The 21,959-nt window shown below is 33.7% G+C and overlaps 1 protein-coding gene across 1 annotated transcript in view; it reads right to left on the bottom strand.

Moving 5' to 3' along the window:
* Positions 1–12,951: 12,951 nt before the first annotated feature.
* LOC143648541 (uncharacterized) overlaps positions 12,952–21,959 on the bottom strand; it is a 367,651-nt gene continuing 358,643 nt past the window's right edge. Inside the window, exon 8 of the mRNA XM_077118745.1 lies at positions 12,952–14,808. The gene's annotated coding sequence lies outside the window, so the exon portion shown is untranslated. The remainder of the gene's footprint in view (positions 14,809–21,959) is intronic.

Raw genomic sequence — 21,959 nt, 5'->3', positions numbered from 1 at the left:
GTCTGGTTTGATGCGGTAGAATTCTTCTTCCAGTAATAAGGATAGCTTAGAAATTACAGTTGGGTTCAGTTCAACTTTTTCCTCTAAATACTAATTATAATGCATAAGAAGAAATATATACTATATATAAAAACTAGGATAAGCTGAATAATCATAATGACCATTTATAAACTAATTCCAGACCTTAAAATAATGAAGAATATGAGAAACAATACAGACAATGAACAGTTACGAGTCATTCCATTAGATGCAAGGAAAGAGACTAAAAATGGGTTAAAATCTGTTTCTAGCAGATTTGTATAGCAACACCATAGCCTCTATTACATTAAATAAGGATTATATGCCAATTAATGGGACCCTAACTGAAATTTTGCTTTCCATTACACTTCTGAATAGCACAACTTTCAAGGTGGGCCCCAGGACATATAACACTTTAAACCTGTTTTAAATATATACCGTTGCAGTTAAGAATAAAATACAAACTTTTTTGCATGTTTACAATTTAATACCTCTGAAGCTTGATTTCTCTCTTTGAATCTCCAAACTATTCGGACAGCAAATATTCCCATGCATACTGTGTAGCTATTTGAGCAATGGCACTTAATAAACATGTAACTTAAAATGCTGGTAACATCCTAAGGAGAAAAACAATGATTCTATTTCTTGAACAATTGCATTATAAAGCTCAATACTTTTGATAACACACAATCCCAATCCTGGAGAGCCACTGAATTTCCTCCGAATCTTTTAGCCTTGTTTGTAGTTCAAGAACAGATATTGTACTTTAGGAATGATCCAAGGTTTAGTAGCATAGAACGCAGGGTGAAATAATCGGACCAGCCATAACATAAAAGTCCTGGCCAAAGAGTAGAATCTGGTTCTTCTGAAGTGGTTGATCTTAAAAGGGAAAAGAGGAGAAAGAAAAATGGAAAGAATTAGAATGTTTTTCTGTAGAACAGGTGAATCATCCATTTCCAAGTAAGCTGCAAGGAAAGCTATGCTGAACAAAATATTTGCTAACTGTACCCCCTCCTCCACCCTAGTACCACACCCCTTTTCAACCACCACCACCCACCCCCTACCCAGATCTTTACTTTGCCTTGGAAGACTAAATATTCTACTCTATGATGTAATGCATCCTTATATAAGCTCTCTTTCTGTTTATCATTTGATTTTCCATACTGAATCAGTTATGGCTTAAAATAGTAAATAGTTTTTAAAAAATAAAACAAAAAAGCAACACTCACAAAAAGCAAAAATTAAAGCAGTCCTTAGATATAAGTCCATGCTTTTCCTTAAAACTGAATATGGCTTTACAATTTTTGACCATAGCATCCAACCAATTATTAGAATGAAAAATCTCACCCCTCCATAAATATGACATTAACATAATTATACCACCCCCATCACGGAGACCCATCCTCCTTAGGGAATACATCTGATGCTCCAAAGATGGAAATCAGTCAGATTTTAGTTGCTCTCCAACGTACCTTTGCTTCTCACTGACTGACTGGCTTTTACCCTCCACGCACTCACACGCCACCCCCTCCCCTCGGCTAGACACGGATGCCCGAGCGAGCACGCGCACGCACACAGGCATACAGACACACAGCGAGAGGCGAGGCGAAGCATCTGATGCTGACTCAGAGCGCTTCTGTGTGCAGGGGGTGGCAGCGGCTGGTATTTTCACTGCACTCATCATTAACATTAACTCACAGTCTAGCATCCACCCTCTCCCAGACCTGCTGGACTGCAGCATTTGCATGACGCTGTCACTCTAACCCTCGCAGGTCAGATGATGGAAGAAAAAAAAGTGAAAAATAAAAGGAGAGAAAAGAAAAAGCCCCGAGGTTCTCTTAAGAAATGCCTTCATTTCTTCCAGAATCTCTCCCTCTCTCTCTCTCTCTCTCTCTCTCTTTTTTTTTTTTCTTTTCTCCACCTTACTACTTCCTCTGGGGCTGTGTCTCAGTTGTTTGACATCTTTCCGGATGAAAATGTCTTGTGCTTCGATGAGCCAGTAGTCAGTTGGTCCTCCCCTCCCCTCACACTGCCATCCCCACCCCTTCCCCCCCCCCCCCAATCAATAACACAGATCTCCAAATGCAGATATGGAAACAGGCTCTGACAGAGTCTCTTTCTGGGTCCACTGGCTAAGGAAGCAGGCAGCCAGGCTCGCATGTGATAGAGAGACAAATAATGCCAGCAATTCTTTAACAGCCTTAGACTTTTTATTCTACACCTTCATTTTCGTTTCCCTTGGCTGAAGAAAGAGCAAAAGAATCTTTCCACTTCTATATGAAGCGCCAAACAGCCCAAGAGACACATGAGTGAGGCAGATCTGTATGGATCAATCGTTTCCATTTAAAAATGTAATAAAATGATAACTTTAATAAAAATAATTGCTTAATATTTTTATTAGTTATGCTCTCATTTCATAGGAATTATAAGATGTGCCAGAATCTGAATCATCAATATGACTTAATCTGTGTTGAAATCCTAAATTGCTGGAATGAAATCAACCTACCATACATCAGTGTATGTTTATTGTTTTGAGATCTTTTTTTCCCAATAACAAATAATTGGGTGTCGATGAATATGTGGAAGCTTTGCGATTAAGAAAATGTTTGCATGCTATAAATATTAAAGACTGAATATATATGTTCACATAAAACATGGATTTGTTTACATATGCAGAAACAAAATGCTACATGCATTATCATAAAAGAAGTACAATATTTGCCTACATACAATCGTGTTTGTGATACAGTACTTTACAACATAAAAGGAAGTATAGAGGTAATTACCCCATTCCTTTGTTCTTCAATTGTTCCCTTTAATGACAGATTGTGGTAAACTGTCTACTTTTCCTTTCTACATGAGCAATATTTCTGAATTCCTCGCCAAACAGAGCTAGCCATCGTGACTCTGCAGTATACATGAACACTTACAAAGGGAAGTAAAGTACGGTAATCCTCAAGCCAACTCTAATATTGTCTGGTGCTGGAGAAATTTCAGTTTACCCACCCAGACAGGTCCCAGCATGCAATGCGAGACTGCAGAACCAACTAAGGTAGCAGTCTGGCAACAAATCTGTGGCAGCAAACATGAAGGGCATCTAGCATCTATTCGCAGAGGTTCCAAAGAAAACATTACAAAACCCAGAAAGAGCAAGAAGCATCTTAGTAGGTTATGGTTGTCTAAAATCAGCTTTCACAGGCTCCTGATTTGAAAGAAAGAAAAGATACAAAACAAAACCACAACAAAAAAAAGAAGCGGGAATCAGAAGGAAACAAAGTTAAGTACCTATTCTGATGAGAGAAAGAGGAACAAGATGAAAAAAACAAAACAAAACAGAGAAGAATCCAGTAAAGGAAATATAGATAAGGAAAGAGGGAGGGGAGGAATGAGGAAGAAGGGGAGGAGTGGAACAGAGACAAGGAACATAGAATCACTAAGCCATGAAGCAACAAATAAAACACGAAATTAGATTTGAGAAACTGAAAAATCAGAAATAGCATGCAAGCTTAGAATTCAATGAAAAAATTAAAACAAAAATTTACACATGAACAGCATAGCATTAAATACTTATTTCCAGTGATAGTGACATGCCTGCCCGAGTTCTTCCTGCTTTCTGTGTCTAAAATTGGTTTTCTCTTAATTGCTCTTTGCTCTGACCCATCATTTTAATTTTTTTCTAGCTATCCTACATCTAGGTCCTTTATGCTATTTTTTTTTCTTCTAGACATTGCCCACAATACTCTGGATAAATTAATGTCATGACCTCACCATGGCTATCGGACATAAAAAGTTGACTATTTTAATAATTAAACATGCGCTTACAGCAAACTGCCTGCTGATATCCCAGCTCTGTGGGCTGTGTGCACAAGCACCGCACTCCTAGCTCTGCGAATCAGGAAGAACAGATGCAAATACATCTTTTTCTACCAATCCATGTCTTCTCTTTTCATACATACTCAGAGACAGACACATGTGAACGCATACACAAACATCGCTAGTTTGGCAGAAATCATCATAAAAAATTAACCATAGAGTGTAGAAAATTGTGAAGGGAAAAAAATCTGAAGAAAAATAATTACAATGCAATGCTCATGGGTTTAAAATATTTATATCCAGACCGGGGTCAGCCAGTTTCAAGTTCCCAGGCTTCTGTCAGAATCACCTTTAGGGCCAACGGGAATGCAGATTTGATTAAATCAATATTTATTTGAAAGAAGATGTTGTAATCAATCAGTTCAATTACCACTGTCATAGATACGGGCTTAAGGTCTCTCCTCATTCTAAACTTCTAATCATCAATATTAAAGCATCCCTAATGAGAGCTTATACTTTGATGATGGCTAAAAAGATTTGCAAAATCTAATTTTTGACTCTTTCACATTTAATTCAAACAAGCCAATGTAACTATAGCGTAACTAGACCAATTATTTTTATATGTTATTTGAGATTTGTTCTATCTATTAACTTGATTAATTTTTGTAATTAATTAAATCGGTCTGAATGCATACCAAATGATAAAGGAGACTGAAGAAAGCATTCTCTTTAATCTCCCCAAAATATTTTAATACAACCTGCCTTTTAGCTAGGCAGCAACCTTCTCTTTCTTATAAAGGCAATTTGAAATCAGTGTTGGTATGGGAATCATAGTAGAAGTATTTGGTGAGGTTCTGGGGAAGGGGTATGGAGGACAAAAGATAATCTACAGTTCTAACTTCATGGACATGCAGAGAAAAGTGTTTTCATTACTTACACAATATTTTCATTATTTCATTTAGCCTATGTTCCCCAATAAGGAGCCGCCAGCTTCAACAGACTATTTAAATTAAAATTAAAGTTAAAATAAAAAATTCAGTTCCTCAGTTGCCTTAGCCACATTTTGAATGTAAATTACAGGGAGTTGTTGGCTACCATTTTGAACACGGCAGATATAAAACCATTTCCAATTTTGCAGAAAGTTTTCTTGTGCGTAAACTATCTTTGTGAACATTTTCATATCACAATTGATCATTGGAACCAAATTCCTTTCATTTCCTGTCTCTTTTAGGGTGCGTAATTTGAAGGTGAGGAAAACATATAAATGAGACTATACTGATTTATTTATAGATCTAAAGTAAAGAGAATTTCTTTTGACTGAAGAGCGTCAACTGCTTTTATTTCTTGATAGTTTTGAGATGTTCAAAATTACATAAAGGCAAAACTTTTTTGCAGAAAATATCTTTATAGTTTATAAAACTCTCAACTTACTCAAGCTAACAGTTCCCAAATAAGTTAGAGAAGCTTATGTGTCTAATCCTCCCAGAAATGAGAGTCAGTCCCAACCACTAAGTATTTCCATTTCAATAAAAGACTAAGCAGCAAAAATCAAGAAAAAGTATATATATATTTTTTATCCATATATCCACCATAAATTGTCTGGCGGAATGAAGCTGTTAAGAACAGCAATGACTACGGTTAGAAATTCTTTATTTTTTTTATTTTATATATGTATTTTTGGAGAAAATAGCAAATAAAGAGCAAGGGAGACAAGAATCAGATACCAAAGGATTGGGATGATTGGGTTGAAAACTTTCTAGGAAATAAAGCACTGAAGGGAAAAAGAAACCCAGATATGTGTGTGTGTGTGTGTGTGTGTGTGCACATGCAACTTAGTGAGACAATTTTGAGTTACTAATCAGATTCTGGAACTAATTTTCTTAGAGAATATGAAAACAAAGTAAATATAAATGTACCTGTGTTATTACTTTAACGATTGAGGATGAAGGATAGAGCTGGCTTTTACCCAGGAAAAGAAAAAAAGACCTACACTTTATTTTAGAAATTAAGTATTTGGACTTGAGGATGATACAGCATTTATCTCAGAAGCTTTCTGATTGGGATGCATTGTTGATTTGCTAACCTGAAATTACATTTCTGTCATCAAAGTAAGCTCTCTCCTTCGCTTCCTCTTCCTGCACTATCCCCCTCCCCACCATGGGCTCTCTCTGTCTCCGCTTTCCCCAACTGTGAAACCCACTTTACAATCCAGACTGTCATTGATATCCACAAAGGGACCACATTCAAAGCCACACCAGAGAGAGGAACCTGAGGAGAGCTTGCCTGAACCAGAGGAATCCGAACAGGAGCACGAACTGAAGAGAGAACTTGAGGGGAAAGTGACAATCGGTCATCTCTGCACAGACACACATGCACATATGGATGTTGAGAATGCTGATGGGGAGCTTCTCTTTCAGGGAAAGGGCAGGGAATGATTAGGAGGAGCAATTTGAAGGCCACCAAATGTATAATATCAAATTATATTTAAGTCTGGAAGTCCTTTTCAATAGTCAGCAAGATTATATAATAATCCTACCAATAAATGAGCATTTCTCATGTGTTGATGTGCTTCCTAAAAGATGAGCGTGAAAAATAGCTGATCTTGACTTTTTAAGACAGGACATAAGTAGAAAGGATTTAAATCATATTAAATAATATCAGAATTACTGTCATGTTTAGAGTTCGAAATGGCAGTTTATGTTTAATTAGCATAACTATAGAAAATACTATTATTTACAGAAAAATGGCATTATGCTATCTTCCACATCATGTTGAAATAAAGTGGGGAAGTAGAAATAGAACTGATTTAGGAATCAGGAAACTTGGTAGTTGTGTCAGTTCTGTAATTAATGAAGTCTATGATCTTGGATAGATCTTTTCACTCTCAGAATCTTAGTTTTCTTACCTGCAAGATTAGGATGGAAAAGTCCTAATTGTTACCAAGGCCTAATTGCGCTCTAAACTTTTGTGCAATGGAAAGGGAATAAAATTGGAAAAACATTTTGGTCATTGCCACCTACTATTTAGACATTTGTGTATTTAATTATCTCACTTAATCCACACAATACTGTCAAGTAGCATTTATCCCCAGAAACTATTGGTATATTCTCTTCCTACAACTCTGTGAAATCTCATCCTTTACCTGCCTCTTTCATATTAGCTGCAGAATATGATAATATTAAAATGTTATAGCAGATCTTTTATGTGTATTACTCTATTTACATTTAAATTTTCATGTATTTGAAATGTTCTATGAAATATTTTAATTTTAGAACTAGAGAAATAGCAATAATTTTCTAAAGCTCCAAAAATGTATACATACTGTTGTAAAAAACATTATGAAGAATCAATAGTAGTCCTGGATGTCTGCAAAATTAGCCTATATCAATAAAATAACATTTCAGGATTCATTGATCACATAGACATGCATTACTTTAATAATGCATTTAAATATTTAAATTTAAAATACTTTAGGATATTGGTAGCTCAGCGGTAGAATGCTTGCCTTCCATGCGGGAGACCTGGGTTCAATTTCCGGGCCATGCCCACACACACACACACACACACACAAAAAAAAAAAAAAAGGAAAGAAAGAAATACTTTAGGATAAACTATGAAAGTTTACAAAGTTTCCTAAAGTTGCTTTTAGAAATTTTGAGGGCAGTGCAGGGATAGCTCAGTGGGAGAGTTATCACCACCAGGAGGGAGACCCGCATTTCAATTTCCAGACCCTGCATATGCCAAAAAATAGGAAAAAAAAAAAAATTTCCTTTATTAAAAAAAAAAAGAAAAAAGCACCCAGAAATCATTTGGGCAGTGTGACAGTGACTCAGTGGCAGAATTCTCACTTGCCATGCCAGCAATTCAGGTTTGATTCCCAGTGCCTGCCCATGAAAAAAAAAAAAAAAAAAAGTACCCAGAAATTTTGAAAAAAGGCACCAGGGAATCAAGTGAGTCATAGGTTAAAAAATCTCTGTCACCTAACAAAAACTTCAAACAACTTTTTTCTTAAAAATACTCATTTTGAAATGCTGCATAACTGAGGGGCAATGAAGTTATTAATGGATAGTTAAAATGATCTTGCATGATCATTTCCATTCTGGATGTTTAGAATTTTCCACAAGATGAAGATATATGCTTAATTTTGGGGGTTTCATTTATTAAGAAGAAAATAAAATGTTTCATTCACTGATCATCACAAGGAAGAGTGCATAAAAGATAAATGATGTTAAATAAAGAAGTATTTTCTTTTTATAGATTTTTTTAGCATGCTTTCCAGAATTTTTCCCATTAAAATAAAATAACATATTTTTGAAACAATATAATATGTGCACTTTCTGAGATTGGAATTTTACTCTTTTATCTCTATGTTCAGTGTTGGAAATTCTTGGGTCCTGATGAACACATTTTTATAAACATAAATATGATGAAACAAATTTAACTTTTAAAAACTTATTCTTTCTTGAAGAATGCCTCTGTAGCATATTCTGAAATGCAGGTTTCAAACTAAGTTGAAGAAGCCTTCATTACATGGGGAGTGGAGGAAAACATAACATAATACACACCTCTAAATATTACAAACATAACTTAAATATTTCTGAAGAGTGAAGGTTCAAGTGTATCCAGCATTCTCATGCTCTGTTTCCATTCTTCCCAATCAATTGTATTGATTTTGTTAAGGGTCGGAGGGTATGTTTTCATTGATCAAGAAAATAGTCTGACACAGCAAAATTGTCTGCCAATTCAAGACAGATCAATCCTATCTTTATCTTCTTTTGGGTACATCATGGTTAATTATTCAGCATTGTCTGAATTTCATAATAATATATCTCAGCTTAAGAAAGGGTATGTGTAAGGGATCATCTATTTTCTTGGAAAGTACGATAAAATCTCTAGGTATTCTCTACACTAAATTGCTATGGAACTTGGTGAACACTGCTGACACCTGATTAAGGGCTTGGAGTCATCTTAAAATGCAATGAGAATTTGGAACTTTTTCAGGATTTTAATAAAGGGAACACTGTAAAAAAATATGGAACTCATTTACAAAAATCAGTGTCAGAGAAAATAACGATGAAACACATCATTGCAGACTTCTTTCCCAGACCAACCTATACACTTATTTAATTCTTCAATGGAACGAGTTGCACTGAAAACAATCCATTGGTCCTGACAGCTTTATGATCATAAAGAAACTGAATGAACTAACCTAAGTACCTTGTAAAAATAATGCCCCCCCAAAAGCCCCCAAACACTCATTCAATATTATATCAGATGACTTTAACTTATCTGAAAAGTTACACACTGTTTAATACTGTACCTACTATCTCTATGAATTTTACTTAGATGACCAAGAACATATCCACAAATTCAAAACCCCCATAATTAAGTGGTCCACAAGTGTGCCTATTTCTTTGCAGTAAATACTTGATTTATTGCTTTACTGACAAATGTAATTAATATATTTTTCCTTAAATGTTGTGAGCCATTACTCATTAAGGAGAAAGATTAAATTATAATTTGTTTAGATGTTTTGCTATCATAAAGCTTTGAATTTAAGAAAAAATGTATTTCCATTTATAACAAGACATGTTCTAAAGCATACAACATTAAAATAATAATAAAAAAAAAACCCTGCTTTTCAATCACTGAATGTAGTGCTCAGTAGGACAGAAAATTTATTACTTCTCTTAAATGCTAGATCTTTAAAACATTTGCTGGATGACAGTATCATAAAAAATAGTTTCTTTAGTAAAAAATTAAAGCTGAATATGCAACATTTCTTAGGAGTATTGAATAAGTCTACTTGTCCAGCTTATTTTGCAAAGACTGTGTAGAAAACAGCACCATAAACACTTTCAGTCCCCACACAAGGGCTAAACAAAGAGTCCTCTTTCTAGCCATCTAATCGGGTAATTTATTTTTTCAACCATCACATAAATTGAAACACAGCTGTAACCAATGACTTGCAGATCCAGTTCCCAGCCAGCTGGAATCAGTTCTGCTGAAACAGCAAGATTTTTACATTGTTCACTTCTGTACATCTGGAGAAATCATTGAGGTTCAAAGGTGACCAGAAAAGCTCTTTAAATAAATTCAACCAGCAGTGAAGATTTGCCTAAGGATCTACTACTCCACATTCACTTCTACAAACCGTTCATTTCAAGAAATTAATGTATAAAGGCTACTTGTGCCTTCATTAATATAGACTGTATGAGTTGCTAATTGAATTAAGCACTTCAATGCCTGTTTCTTTCAACCAACTTGCTTAAGTCTCGTCAAAACTTTTTCCTATGAGTTGTCACTTTTAAAAGAGGGTTGCATTAAAACACTACATAACATGCAGAAACATCAACCATAAGAACCAGTAACAAAACCAGATACCAGAAATGTACCTACTCATATCTCAAGTTTAATTAGGTTTAACTAATCTAATCCTCTATTTAGATAAAGTGAATGAGAAATACTATCCGAAAGAAAGCAGAACTGGAATAACCCCATCAAGCTAGGCAGGCAAATCCCCAAGGAGCCAGAGTCCTGGGAGAAACAAATGCGGATTAAGAATGTTCCCCACACAGTTTTGCAGGGAGCTGATTCTGGCACAGGAAGAAGAGAAACCCAAGGGGCAGCAGCCACTTTTCTTCTACCTTAGAAACCTATTACTGCAAATAGGGAAAAAAGCTAGGACCCTAACAAACAAAAGTTGAAGAAGAAAATTCTTGATGTAAAGAGCTTTCTCTAAAAGTTAGAAAACCTTATGGTAAATAAAAACCCAGAAAAATACATGTAACAAAGGTATCCTTGGCATTTAAAAAAAAAATTATGTACAATATATTGATTTAAATGTATTATTGTCTTAAAAAAATGATCAAAAACATTTATATGGAAAAATGTATATATATATATATATATATATGACTAGCCAACTTCTCAATTTGGTGTCAAAGAACAATATACAAACAAATTATAAATATATAGTAACTTATTTTCCTTCTTTAGTTAATTAATATATAAGCAAAGATGTTATTTTCATTATTTAAGCATCGTATTAAAATGTCTGGCTATTTTGATTGCATTGGATCAATAATCAGTAAATTTCTTAGGATCTGTACCTCCAATTAAAAAGAGTGAAAAGTTATATAATAATAAAATATATCTTCAGTTATACTCAATGACAGATGTAAACCACATCGCAAGTACTAGTTTCCCCATTAAATACGAATTCATATTAAACCAGTGACTGATTTTTGTGTGTGTGTCACCGTGTATGTAGGCTACAGAAATATGGTCTGGAATAGTTAGAAATGTTATTTAATAATAATTAAATACTCAATGTGGTGAGGATTACTTTCTAAGAATTTCAGAAGTACTGAGAAATTGCACCTAACCTAAAGATAGGAGATCTGTACTTTTGTCCATCTGTGGCTATTTAATGGCTGTGGGATCTGGAGGAAAGCACTTTACCTCTCTGTATCTCCCCTATAAAATAAGGACATTGATCTGTATAATTCCTAATGTCTTTCCAGTTCAAATATCATCATTTTTATAAATAACTTACATAAATCCCAAAATACATCAACTTGTACTATTGCTCCTGAAATGCAAAATCCTTGATTTTTCTCTCTTAGAAAATTTCATCACTTCAAGAGTAACCATTATTTAAAAAATATATATATATTTTATATATTATTATTATATAATAAAATAAATATAATAAAAAATTTTATATATATATATATATATAAACAATCCAGAAATAACCAGTCAACTTGAAAATATTCTAGATGAGTAGGGGGAAAGTCTAATTTAAAGGACAAAATTCTCAAATGGGCACAGTTTAATCTTATGATTATATCATTAAAAATAAATCAATTAAAATTCTCATTGTTTTAAAATGGGACTAAAATTGAGCAACTTCCACATGCGATTTTTAGTGCAGTATTAAAGTATTCTTCATGGCAAATTAAGATTATTGAAGTTTTCGGTGCTATTTATAGATATTATTTTAATGCACATAAAATCCAGAATCTTGTGATCCTGAATTGTCTATATATTCATTCAAATGTGTAATATTTCTAAAAGTAAGTGTAACATATAACATATTTACATACGCACATATATGCAAATATTTATATAAATGAACATTTGCTATATTTGTTAAAGCAAAAATAGCCAAGAATTTTCATAATTCATAGTAGAAATTCAGTTAACAATAGGAATAGAAACTGTTCCTGAAATATTTGTTCATAAAACAAACATAAACATGTGCAAAGACTTCTAACATCAATTTCTGTTCAGAGGGGGAAAAAGGAAAGGTCATTATTAGAAAATAACTTGACATACATCTTTTCCCAACAGATGATATTGTGAAATACGCTTATCTAACAACTAAGTTTAATGAGTTTGGTCCTGACAAACTTAATGTTACTAAACATTGTCTCTTTTAACACACAGTCCTTGCTTTAAATTTATTTGGCTCTTTAGTTATAAAATATGCATTAGTTTCAAATAAGCTTTTTAGACATTTACTTATAAGATAAAAATTTAATACTTAATATATGGATTAGATGCTATGAAAAGTTCATAGAAAAAAATGCCATATCTGTGTCATCATGAATTTGTTAAACTCCAAAATGTGTGCCAATTCAGTTCTTTTTAAGAATTAAGAATTGAGTTTCATATTTAGTTTTGAGCTAGTAGACTGATAGAGAATGGTCTAAAACAGGCAAATATTCCATGTCTGCTTGTGAACACAGCTTGCTCCTATAATGCTGAAGGAGTTAGTCCATTAATATTAGTGTGACTTTTTAGAAATCTCCCAAGACATGACATTTTATCAATACTTCAAAGCCTTTGTTAAATTACAGACAATCATTATAATGACAATAACACAATACTCTTAATTCCCTGAAGCTAGAAGTTGAGAGAATCGCAACATAAATTTTAAAATTATCTGCCTGTAATTACCATTACATCATCCTAAAAAATTGCATTGGATTGTTATTTAATAAAGGCTTTTTATCTTAATGAGTGTATTTAATAACAAATATGGCATTTATTTATATTAGTTATTTGTTTGCATACAGTTTGTTTATAATGGTACACAAGTATAATCCAGCCTACATGGGGAAATGGTAGAATTTTCCAAATTTAAATATGATTTGGAACTCAGCAATGTATAAAATAATAAAAATGCATATTCAAAGAAGGGTGAAGAGTCATAAAGATGAATATGAGGAGAATGCAGGGAGATGGGTTTGGAGAAGTAACTTCAGATGAAACAGGGAAGAGACACACAAGAGAAGGTGTATGCGTAACACATTATACAGTCTTCCTAAATCAATGCTTTCAAGTTAGCATTACACGTGAACTAATTTGTCTCTGTGTTCTTAAAGCAAATAATGAGATATTTAAACAATTTATCCTCAATTTCTGATAAAAAGGAACTGGATCTTATACTGACTTGTAAAATACTGGTGGACTTATATTCAAAGTTAAAGTTCATCACTGGAGGTAAATAAGGAGTAACTATTTTTGGAAGTCTACTCTGACGTAAAAAATGTAGATTTTTGAATGTCTATTCAGATATTTCAAAATATTTTTGAAAGTCTACTCAGAACTCTTTTGACTAAATTCTACCAAATCCAGTCACTTTTCTACCAGAGTTGGACCTTGGTTATGTTCATTCATTGTAAAACACCAAGTTAAAGTAATCAGGATAGTTAAAAATCATAAGATTTGCTCAAGACATTTGGATTGTTTTATCGGATTATCATATATGTTGATTCCTTATAAATAAGTAGCCATTACTAACCAGTTACTTAGTGCTTAATCCAAGACCTTATCCAATTCTCTATTCAAGAGAGAACCTGCAATCAATTTGGGTATAAAATCCATAAGAAAGAAATTATACATATGTATATGTAAATATAATATACATGTTATACATGCATACATGCATGCATATAAACATATATACATAGTTATATAGCTCCAATTTTATGTTTAGTTGATCATTTCAGTTAGTCATGACTTATTTCCTGTAAAAATGGTCCATAGCTTTGCAAAGATATTAGGAAATTGAGAACTGACATTGGAGCTTTGCTTGTCTTCAGAGGTTTATTGACATTACTTACCAATGGGTGAAGTTATTGACCAGGCTGCTTGAAAAAAATTATGTTCAGGATCAGCTGAAGTTCAACTTAGGTCAATCTTTGGCTTTTCCTTCCCCCATCTCACCACCACCAGACTCTGCATTTAGTGGATTTTAAATTGCTAAAATGTCTCTCTTTTTCAAAGCAAGAATTATGAAGCATTCTTTTTACATTTTCTTTTGTTTTTTCTTTTAGAGGGGTCCACAAATCTTCCAAATCTGTCATATTAATCTATGCATTTATCTTTCCATATCTTCAAGGAATAAAGCATTTTCAAAATGTTACATAGATATTGCCATAAGAAAGTTAAGGACAGAATTTGTATATTGTACAATATACTAATGTAGACGTCAAAATTAAAATTTCAATGTACACAGCACTTCTAAGGAAAAATTAATAAATAAAAGGGAAGCAGATGAAAGGATGTATTGAAATTCAGAAACTGTGTGTTCTAATTTTGCCTCTGACGTGTTCATTGTGCAACTACAGACAGACTTCTTAGCACTTCCAGGTTTCAGTTTCCTCATTTGAGCAAGTATTAAGCTACCACATTGAAATGGAATGCTAATTTTGCAACTTTAAGCTCAATGGAAACAGAAAGCAACACACAAACATAAAATAACATTTCCATGTAACAGATTGATTTGTGGTTCTTTTACCTGCTACTTTTAAAGCAAGTGCGCTAAAAGGAAAAAAAAAATCCAATTCATTTCTATTTTTTAAACTTGTTTTTATGTACCTGGGATGTGGTGACATAGTTGCTGGCTTTTGAAGTTGTGACGCACACCAAAGAGTATGGGATAAGGTCTTGAACTTTTTCTACCTATTGAGGTACATAAAGTTTAGCAGAGTTAAAAGATAGACAATTTTTGGAATTTTCAGGATCTGAGGGCACTGCTATTTCAAATAAAAAAATCAGATAGCTAAAATTTCCAAATTCTAATTAAGGCCATATCAAAGTTACTTGTCCTTTGCAAAAAACTTTTCAATTCTTACGACAATGAGAAATATGGAAGAGGTTTTAAACTCTTCTGTAAAGGCAATCTTATAATAAATTTTAAAAGTGATTACTTGCCACAGACACTAAAACATACCTATCTATAGGAAGGAGGAGTTGATGAATGAGCAATTCAGGAAAATATAAATATTTACAGGTCCTCCATTTACTGCACGAAGAACCGTGTCCTTTTTGTACTGAGAATGTTAACAATGGGGGCTTCTATACAAAGGCAGGAGGGGATTCATCTGGAGCTTTCTTATATAATCTCAATTAGTTTTTAAGGGGCCTGACCTGTGACTGTAGTGATTTATCCAAATCTCAAGATATCCAACTTTCATAACTATAAAGTGAGTAATTCATGCCCGTGTACCTTGGAAAGTTTTATAGCACCTTTTCCCTTTTATTAATTTAGAAAATATTCAGTAAATAGAGTGGCAGGGAGGAATAAAAGGCATAAAGACGATAAGGAGCAGCTCTTTCCCCCTTAAGGATTTGGGAAAAAATTTATCAATATTTTGCACAACACCCCCAAACAGGAAGAAATATCAAATATATATGTCACATTATTTAGAATTGAGATCCAAACAATATTTCCCTAGGGTTATTTCTAAAGAGAAGGAAACCATGTTAGATATTGCATGAATTAGAAACTCACAATATAACAAAAGAACAGTAGCAATAGAACAAAGTCTAGCCTGTTTAATAAAAAATGCTTATTCATTCATTCAGTCTTTACAATCAAAACCTTTTTCACAAAAAGACTATCTTGAACAAATCACAGAGCTAGAATTTCTAAACAGAGTTGGTATTTAACTTAATTTTCAGGATGGTTCTCTAGGCTGTGTCTACAATTCTTTGGGATGCAGGTATTTGAGAGTTTTTACATACCTCAAACCAGTCAAGAATTTTGTGTTCCTTTATTCATAATGGTTTGATTTATCTTGAAAAACACTGAGTTAAGAATTTAAAGAAGTCCTGTAAATTTTACTTGAGACTAAACACAAAATGTGTTAGATACTATTTTTAAAAATCTGAAAATGGGAAAGCAAAGTCATAGAACAGTCTGTTCTTAAGGAGAAATAACAATGGTACACAATAAAAACGATGAAATTACTAAGGGCTTCAGAATTTAAAGTGACATTCAAAACAAGTTTCTATTATATTCCCCTCTCTACTGTTTTTCTGGGTTATATACTCAAGTCCTTGGGTATAACAGACAACTTCCATATCACCCAGTGTTCATCCTCAGAGCAGATGCAATGAAGTAGTATGAAAACCAGACTTTACGAATTCTAAGGCAGCTGCAGAATAATAGAAATTCCACTACGCTGATCATATGGGCATACCTCAATTTCTACCTACTTTGGGGATGAGCTTTTTGTTTCATTATAATAATTTCCCTTAGCTTTGAACCAAATTTTTAAATGTTTCACTCACCAGACCTGGTGATTTTGTGGCTGTTTCTCTTTCCTTTGAGAGTTTAATGAGTACTTCAGAGAACACACAATTAATTTAACCCAGTCATTTGCATTTCAAGTTTAAATGGCAGTAGTTAAATATGTGTTTAGTTAACAAAAGTTGATTCTATTTACTATAGCAATTAAAAATTAATCACGTTCTCCCAATTCTTTCTCCTTATATACTCAAAATTCATTACATATTTTCTAGTTATGAGTGGAGCAAAGAAAATCTTAAGTCTTCCTCAAGAGGCACAATAATATAGCTTGAAAAAATGATAACTCCAATAAGAAAGAAGCACCCAGAGAACTGAGTTCCATAAATGTAATAACTATTTGGGGCCGTAGGCCACATTAACTGCGTTTCTGATAAAGGAAATTCTCAGACCTCAAGGTCTGGCTATTAAACAACATCACTTAACTGTAGTTTGATAGTCTAACACAAGGAGAACATCACCTAAAAGTCTTATATAGAATTAAAAATAATTTCTTCCAGAAAGATTATTAGATCAGAACACACTGGTTTAAAATTGCTTAGTTAAGAACGGATCTAATTTGCGTGATTTAACTAACATGTAAATCTATGGAAAGGGAATATATCAAAGCTACTACTAATAGGCCTCTCTCCTTCCTGGCGAAAATAATAAATAGAAAAGGAAACGCTGGCAATGATGAAAAAGATAATATGTGCATCAAGAGGAAATCCAGGGTCGTAGTTCAAAAAGCATCATGCAAAAGCTAGTACAGAACAACCTGTGGACTGAAAAGGGACTTAAACATCCATGGCTTAATGTGGATTCATTGACCAGTTTATCCTGTCCCCATTTCTTTTGCATGAGGCTGGACTGATCTCCATGCTGCCTTCGAAACAGCTTGGATGGGGTGGAATCATGTTTAATTGGATAAATAGTGTAGGCAGGACAAAGTAGGACCTACAGTCTGAGTCCCAGACAAGCATTTCTCTATTATAACATCAGCATTTTACATACGCCTGTGAAACTATATTTAATGTGCACAAACAAAATTCAAGTTATAAACACTGGAAAAGAAAAAGTAAATTGACAAAATATTCACTAATAAAATATAGGAGAATTTAACCTCTTTATGCTCACACATAACTATCTAGCATTTGGTGTCTATACATTGGTGAATGATGTGATATGAATTCTGGGTGCCCCAAGAAATAGGAATATTCCTGAGCAAATGGGGACAAAACAGTTTAAAGTCCCATAAGAATAAGTACTGCTTCTTTCTTCAGAATATTTTTTTTTTTTTTTTTTTTTTTTTTTTAAAGAGAGAGAGGGAGGAAGGGAAGGAAAGACAGAGAGAAGGAAGGAAGGATGGAAGGAAGGAAGGGAGGAAGAAAGGGAAACATCTTTAAACAAGAATATTTTAAAATACATATAAATATAAAGAATGGAACCACATTAGCTACTTGAACGTTAACATTTTTGAAGAATTGTATAAAGCTATTTACAGTTATTCAATATTAGGGAATAATTATTTCATTTAGATAACCAGAACTAATTAAAAGGAATATGCATTGTTTCAAAAAAGGTAAGAGAAGTACAGACAAAACAATTAAATAAACAATGAGAGAGCAAATCATTCACTAGCAAAAGGGACAGAACAGATAATACAATGTATCTCATTTTGAAAACTCATCATTCCCCAGCACATAGATAATGAATATCAAAAGGTCTATTGGAGACATCACAATAACGTAATATCATAACTCTTCCTCAAAAATATATGAATAAAAATATTTTGGGAAACTTTTCATATGTGGGAATACTAATATGAAACTCAAAATAGTATTATATGTTCGAAACCAAAAAGTTTATGATGTCAGAAGATTTCTTATAGCTCTCTCCAGCTGCTATTTAGAGGACTATGATTTACTTCATGAGAAGGTATTTCTAGTTTAGATTACTGAAAGTCAAGGGTAAAATGTGCCTGCAATCGGATGATTGTAACAGTGCCCTCATCCCTTCTCCCCAAGATCCAGACAGAAAATATATAGGCAACAGTTTTTGAAGCATTAAAAGTATCAGCCTCAGGATGGGTAAACACAGACTACAACAGTTCACACTACATATTGTGAAGCGTTAATTGAAAAAGGTTTGTTTGGCACAAGAGCCACCCCTTTTTTGTACATTCCATAAGTTGGTGGTGTCATATTTACATGGCTAATGCCACCCTGCGGCAATGCGGGCCTCAAAACAGTTTCTCAGTGATTTAATTACCTTTTTTACCAACAGTGGATACATTTGCTTAATTCAATCTATGCTTTGGAACCTTGGGTGCTTACAATGCATTATTATCTAATAGATGTCTTTTAAGATATTGAGAGACAAGCCTCATACATAAACTGATTTCACTGCAGAAGGCGGCCAGGCATGAACAAGGTCGGGGGCGGGGGTGGGGTGGGGGTGGGGGGTTGGGGGTGGTGGTCACCTACCCAAAGGCAACAACTATAGAAAATTTGATGAATATTTTCTAATCTGTGCTACTCACTTTTTTCTGGTTTGCAAGAAATACAAAACTTGGAGCTCTCCTTTCTTTCAGCTGAACCAGGAAATTAGCAGTATGGTTAATCTAGGCCAACTACGGGAGCAAGAGATTCACATAAATTTAAAAGGGAGGATTTTTCTTTCCTAGGAAAAACATCATTGAGCAATGTGGAAGATACTAGGATTATCTGTTTTAAGAAAAAGGTTCTAGCACTGATGCTTGGCGTAGATTGTGTTAATAACCAGTGAAAAAAGGAGACCAAAAAATATTAAGGTTTGTTTAAGTGGTTTCACAGCAAACCCCTTAGAGCCCTGAAGACTAGGTAACCTGAAAAATATGGAGAGCTTGTATTAATTTGAATAAAACATGGTACATCTTTATTTCTAATATATATATTTGATTAAAAAATATGGAATAAAGTTGCTGAGGTAACAAAACCAAAACATTTCCTTTTACTTGACAGTTTGTTTTATACATAGCTCATAATTTTCTCTTTCCCCAATATTAAGTTTATTTTTGATAAAAGTATTCAGTCAGTAGAGGAAGGGTCTGGGCATGAAGGATTATTTCAAAATTAAAACATCTGAGTTCTCTTCTGAAGCTTTATACGACATGAAGGAAAACAGTAAAGCTATTTTTTAGCAAGTTACATAAAAGCATTAATAAGTTATAAACACGCAGTATTTAAAATCTCAGAATCATCTCAAAGACCCTAAATACCTGTTCTATATACAGAGATACCTGTATGCTCTATAAGAACTTTTTAAATAAGAACTTTCAGTGGTAAGAATCCAAAATGTTTATATGGGATCAACAACCAAATTAAGAACCAACCTTTATTTTTGGTGGAGGACTAGCATTTTAGAAAATGCACATTTTATGAGCTGAGGTAGCAAAATATTCAACCATAGAAATCATAGTCTGATGGTACAGGATGCAATGCACTACTCAATGTAACTCTCCTGACTAATTGTATTTCATATTTTATGCATTTTTCAATGAGCATAGTTTTAAGTTAAAATATTTATAGTTAAAATTTATATTCAATATTTTAGTGCTTAATTCTAAACGTACCCAATAAACTCTACTGAATTTTTAATTACAGCATTTGGAACACTTAAAATATTTTCATAATTCTACTTTTTTCCCATTTTACTTCCTTTGTATTATCTCCTCAAAACACCATCCTTTTCAATTCCCCATTCCCCCAAAAGGATTTTGACTAGAAAATCAAATAAAAATAGGAAAACAAGATTGCAGGTATGACTGGAAAAGCATAGATACTGTGGTAATTGGTATTTAGGGGATATATTAGAATAAAAAGCCATACTGGAGTCAATATTAAAAAAATCATTCAGAACTTACAAATATGCTCTAACTTTTGATCCTCTCCACTGATTCACAGAGATAGATCCAAATTCTCAGATGAGGGCTTGTACTGCAATTTATTATATCTTCTGTAGATAATTAGGAAAGACACTTGAGATTATTGATTTTACCTGAGAATGATAAAAAGCATAAATGCCAAGGGTTTGAAATATATTCAGGAAAACAGAATTATATAGCTTTTAGTATTAGGAAAACAGCACCCAGGCAATGCCCAGGGACATACATTTTCTGACAGAATGGTATAAAGAAACACAGCTATTTTGGGAAAAGTCTATTTCTAGCTTCTGTCCCATAAAAACTTGTCTTTTAATCATATCTCACATGAAGGCAGAACTAGAATGTAATGCTTTAAAACTCTGAATCAACCAGGATTAGTATAAATTCATTTTCAATAGACAATAATGTAAGAAGCAATGATAAAAGCTTTCACTTCTAAATATTTTATAAATATTTACATAAACGATTGGTTCTCAAAGCAAGATTAGAATATGTCCAGGGTTTGTTCTAAGGCAAATACAACCCTCCATACCTCCTACATCTACTGTTTAGAAAAGAGAATCATGGTCTCAAATTAATACCTGATCATAATGAAAAACAGATGTTAAATTAGGTACTCCTACAATATGAAGGTAGGATATGAGGTTTTTTTTTTCAAAAAAAATTCAAGCGTGGTGCCTCTCTCATGAGAAAGCGATCCAGTATAGTTTCTAACAGGTATGCATATATAAGGACAATGTAAAAAAAAAAAAAAAAACAGCATAATTTAAAATTAAATCATACTATGGGATGGTGCAACTGGACTCAGTGGCAGTATTCTCACCTGCCATGAGGAGACCTGGGTTTTATTCCCAGAGCCTACCCATGCCAAATTAAAAAAAAAAAAAAAAATTAATCATACTATATAAAAAAATTGCTAGACATCACTACGATTAACTTGCTTACTATCACAGAAAGCTTCATGTGTGGGTCATTTTTTTATTTCAGAATTTTGCTAAACTTTTATGACATGCTTACTAAGAAAAGCATAGCTGATAGTGATGGAAAGTAAAGGAATCAGGAGCAAGTCATGTATAGACACACTATATTCCAGGATCCCTTCAGGGATATCTATAGGTAACTAAGCAGCAATTAAAAAACTCTGACAAATGGTAAGCAGTTCACTTTGCTGATTTTTTACGTCCGGTTACCAAGGGTGGAAAGGGTTTCCCTATGTGGTTGATCAGTTTGTAGTAAACCCATAGTTTATGAAGTCTAAAGGGCAAGGCTTTTTGTCCACTGACCCATTCATACTGCTCGACCACAGGTAGGGATAGTCAACCTATACCTCTCCCTCCATTCTTAAACTGGGAAAATATGAGCTGTTAGTTAGGGTGGGCAGGTGGGGATTGAACCAAGGAAACACAGAGAGTGACCAGAAGGGAAAAATATCTAGCAGATTGTGCTCCCCAGCTCTGCCATGTGAGCAACTGTGTTCATTCTTGCTTTCCTTTCCAATTCCTTTACCAGAAACTTCTGTGTGCACTTTTCTTCCTCTTCACAATGGGCTTATGCTCTTTCTCCTAATTATAAAGTTATCAGTGTGGAGCAATTTAGCAAAGCCAGAAAAGCATCCCT

This window comes from Tamandua tetradactyla, chromosome 10 (assembly GCF_023851605.1).
Source record: "Tamandua tetradactyla isolate mTamTet1 chromosome 10, mTamTet1.pri, whole genome shotgun sequence".
Lineage (NCBI taxonomy): Eukaryota > Metazoa > Chordata > Mammalia > Pilosa > Myrmecophagidae > Tamandua > Tamandua tetradactyla.
This window is presented reverse-complemented; position numbering and strand designations above follow the sequence as displayed.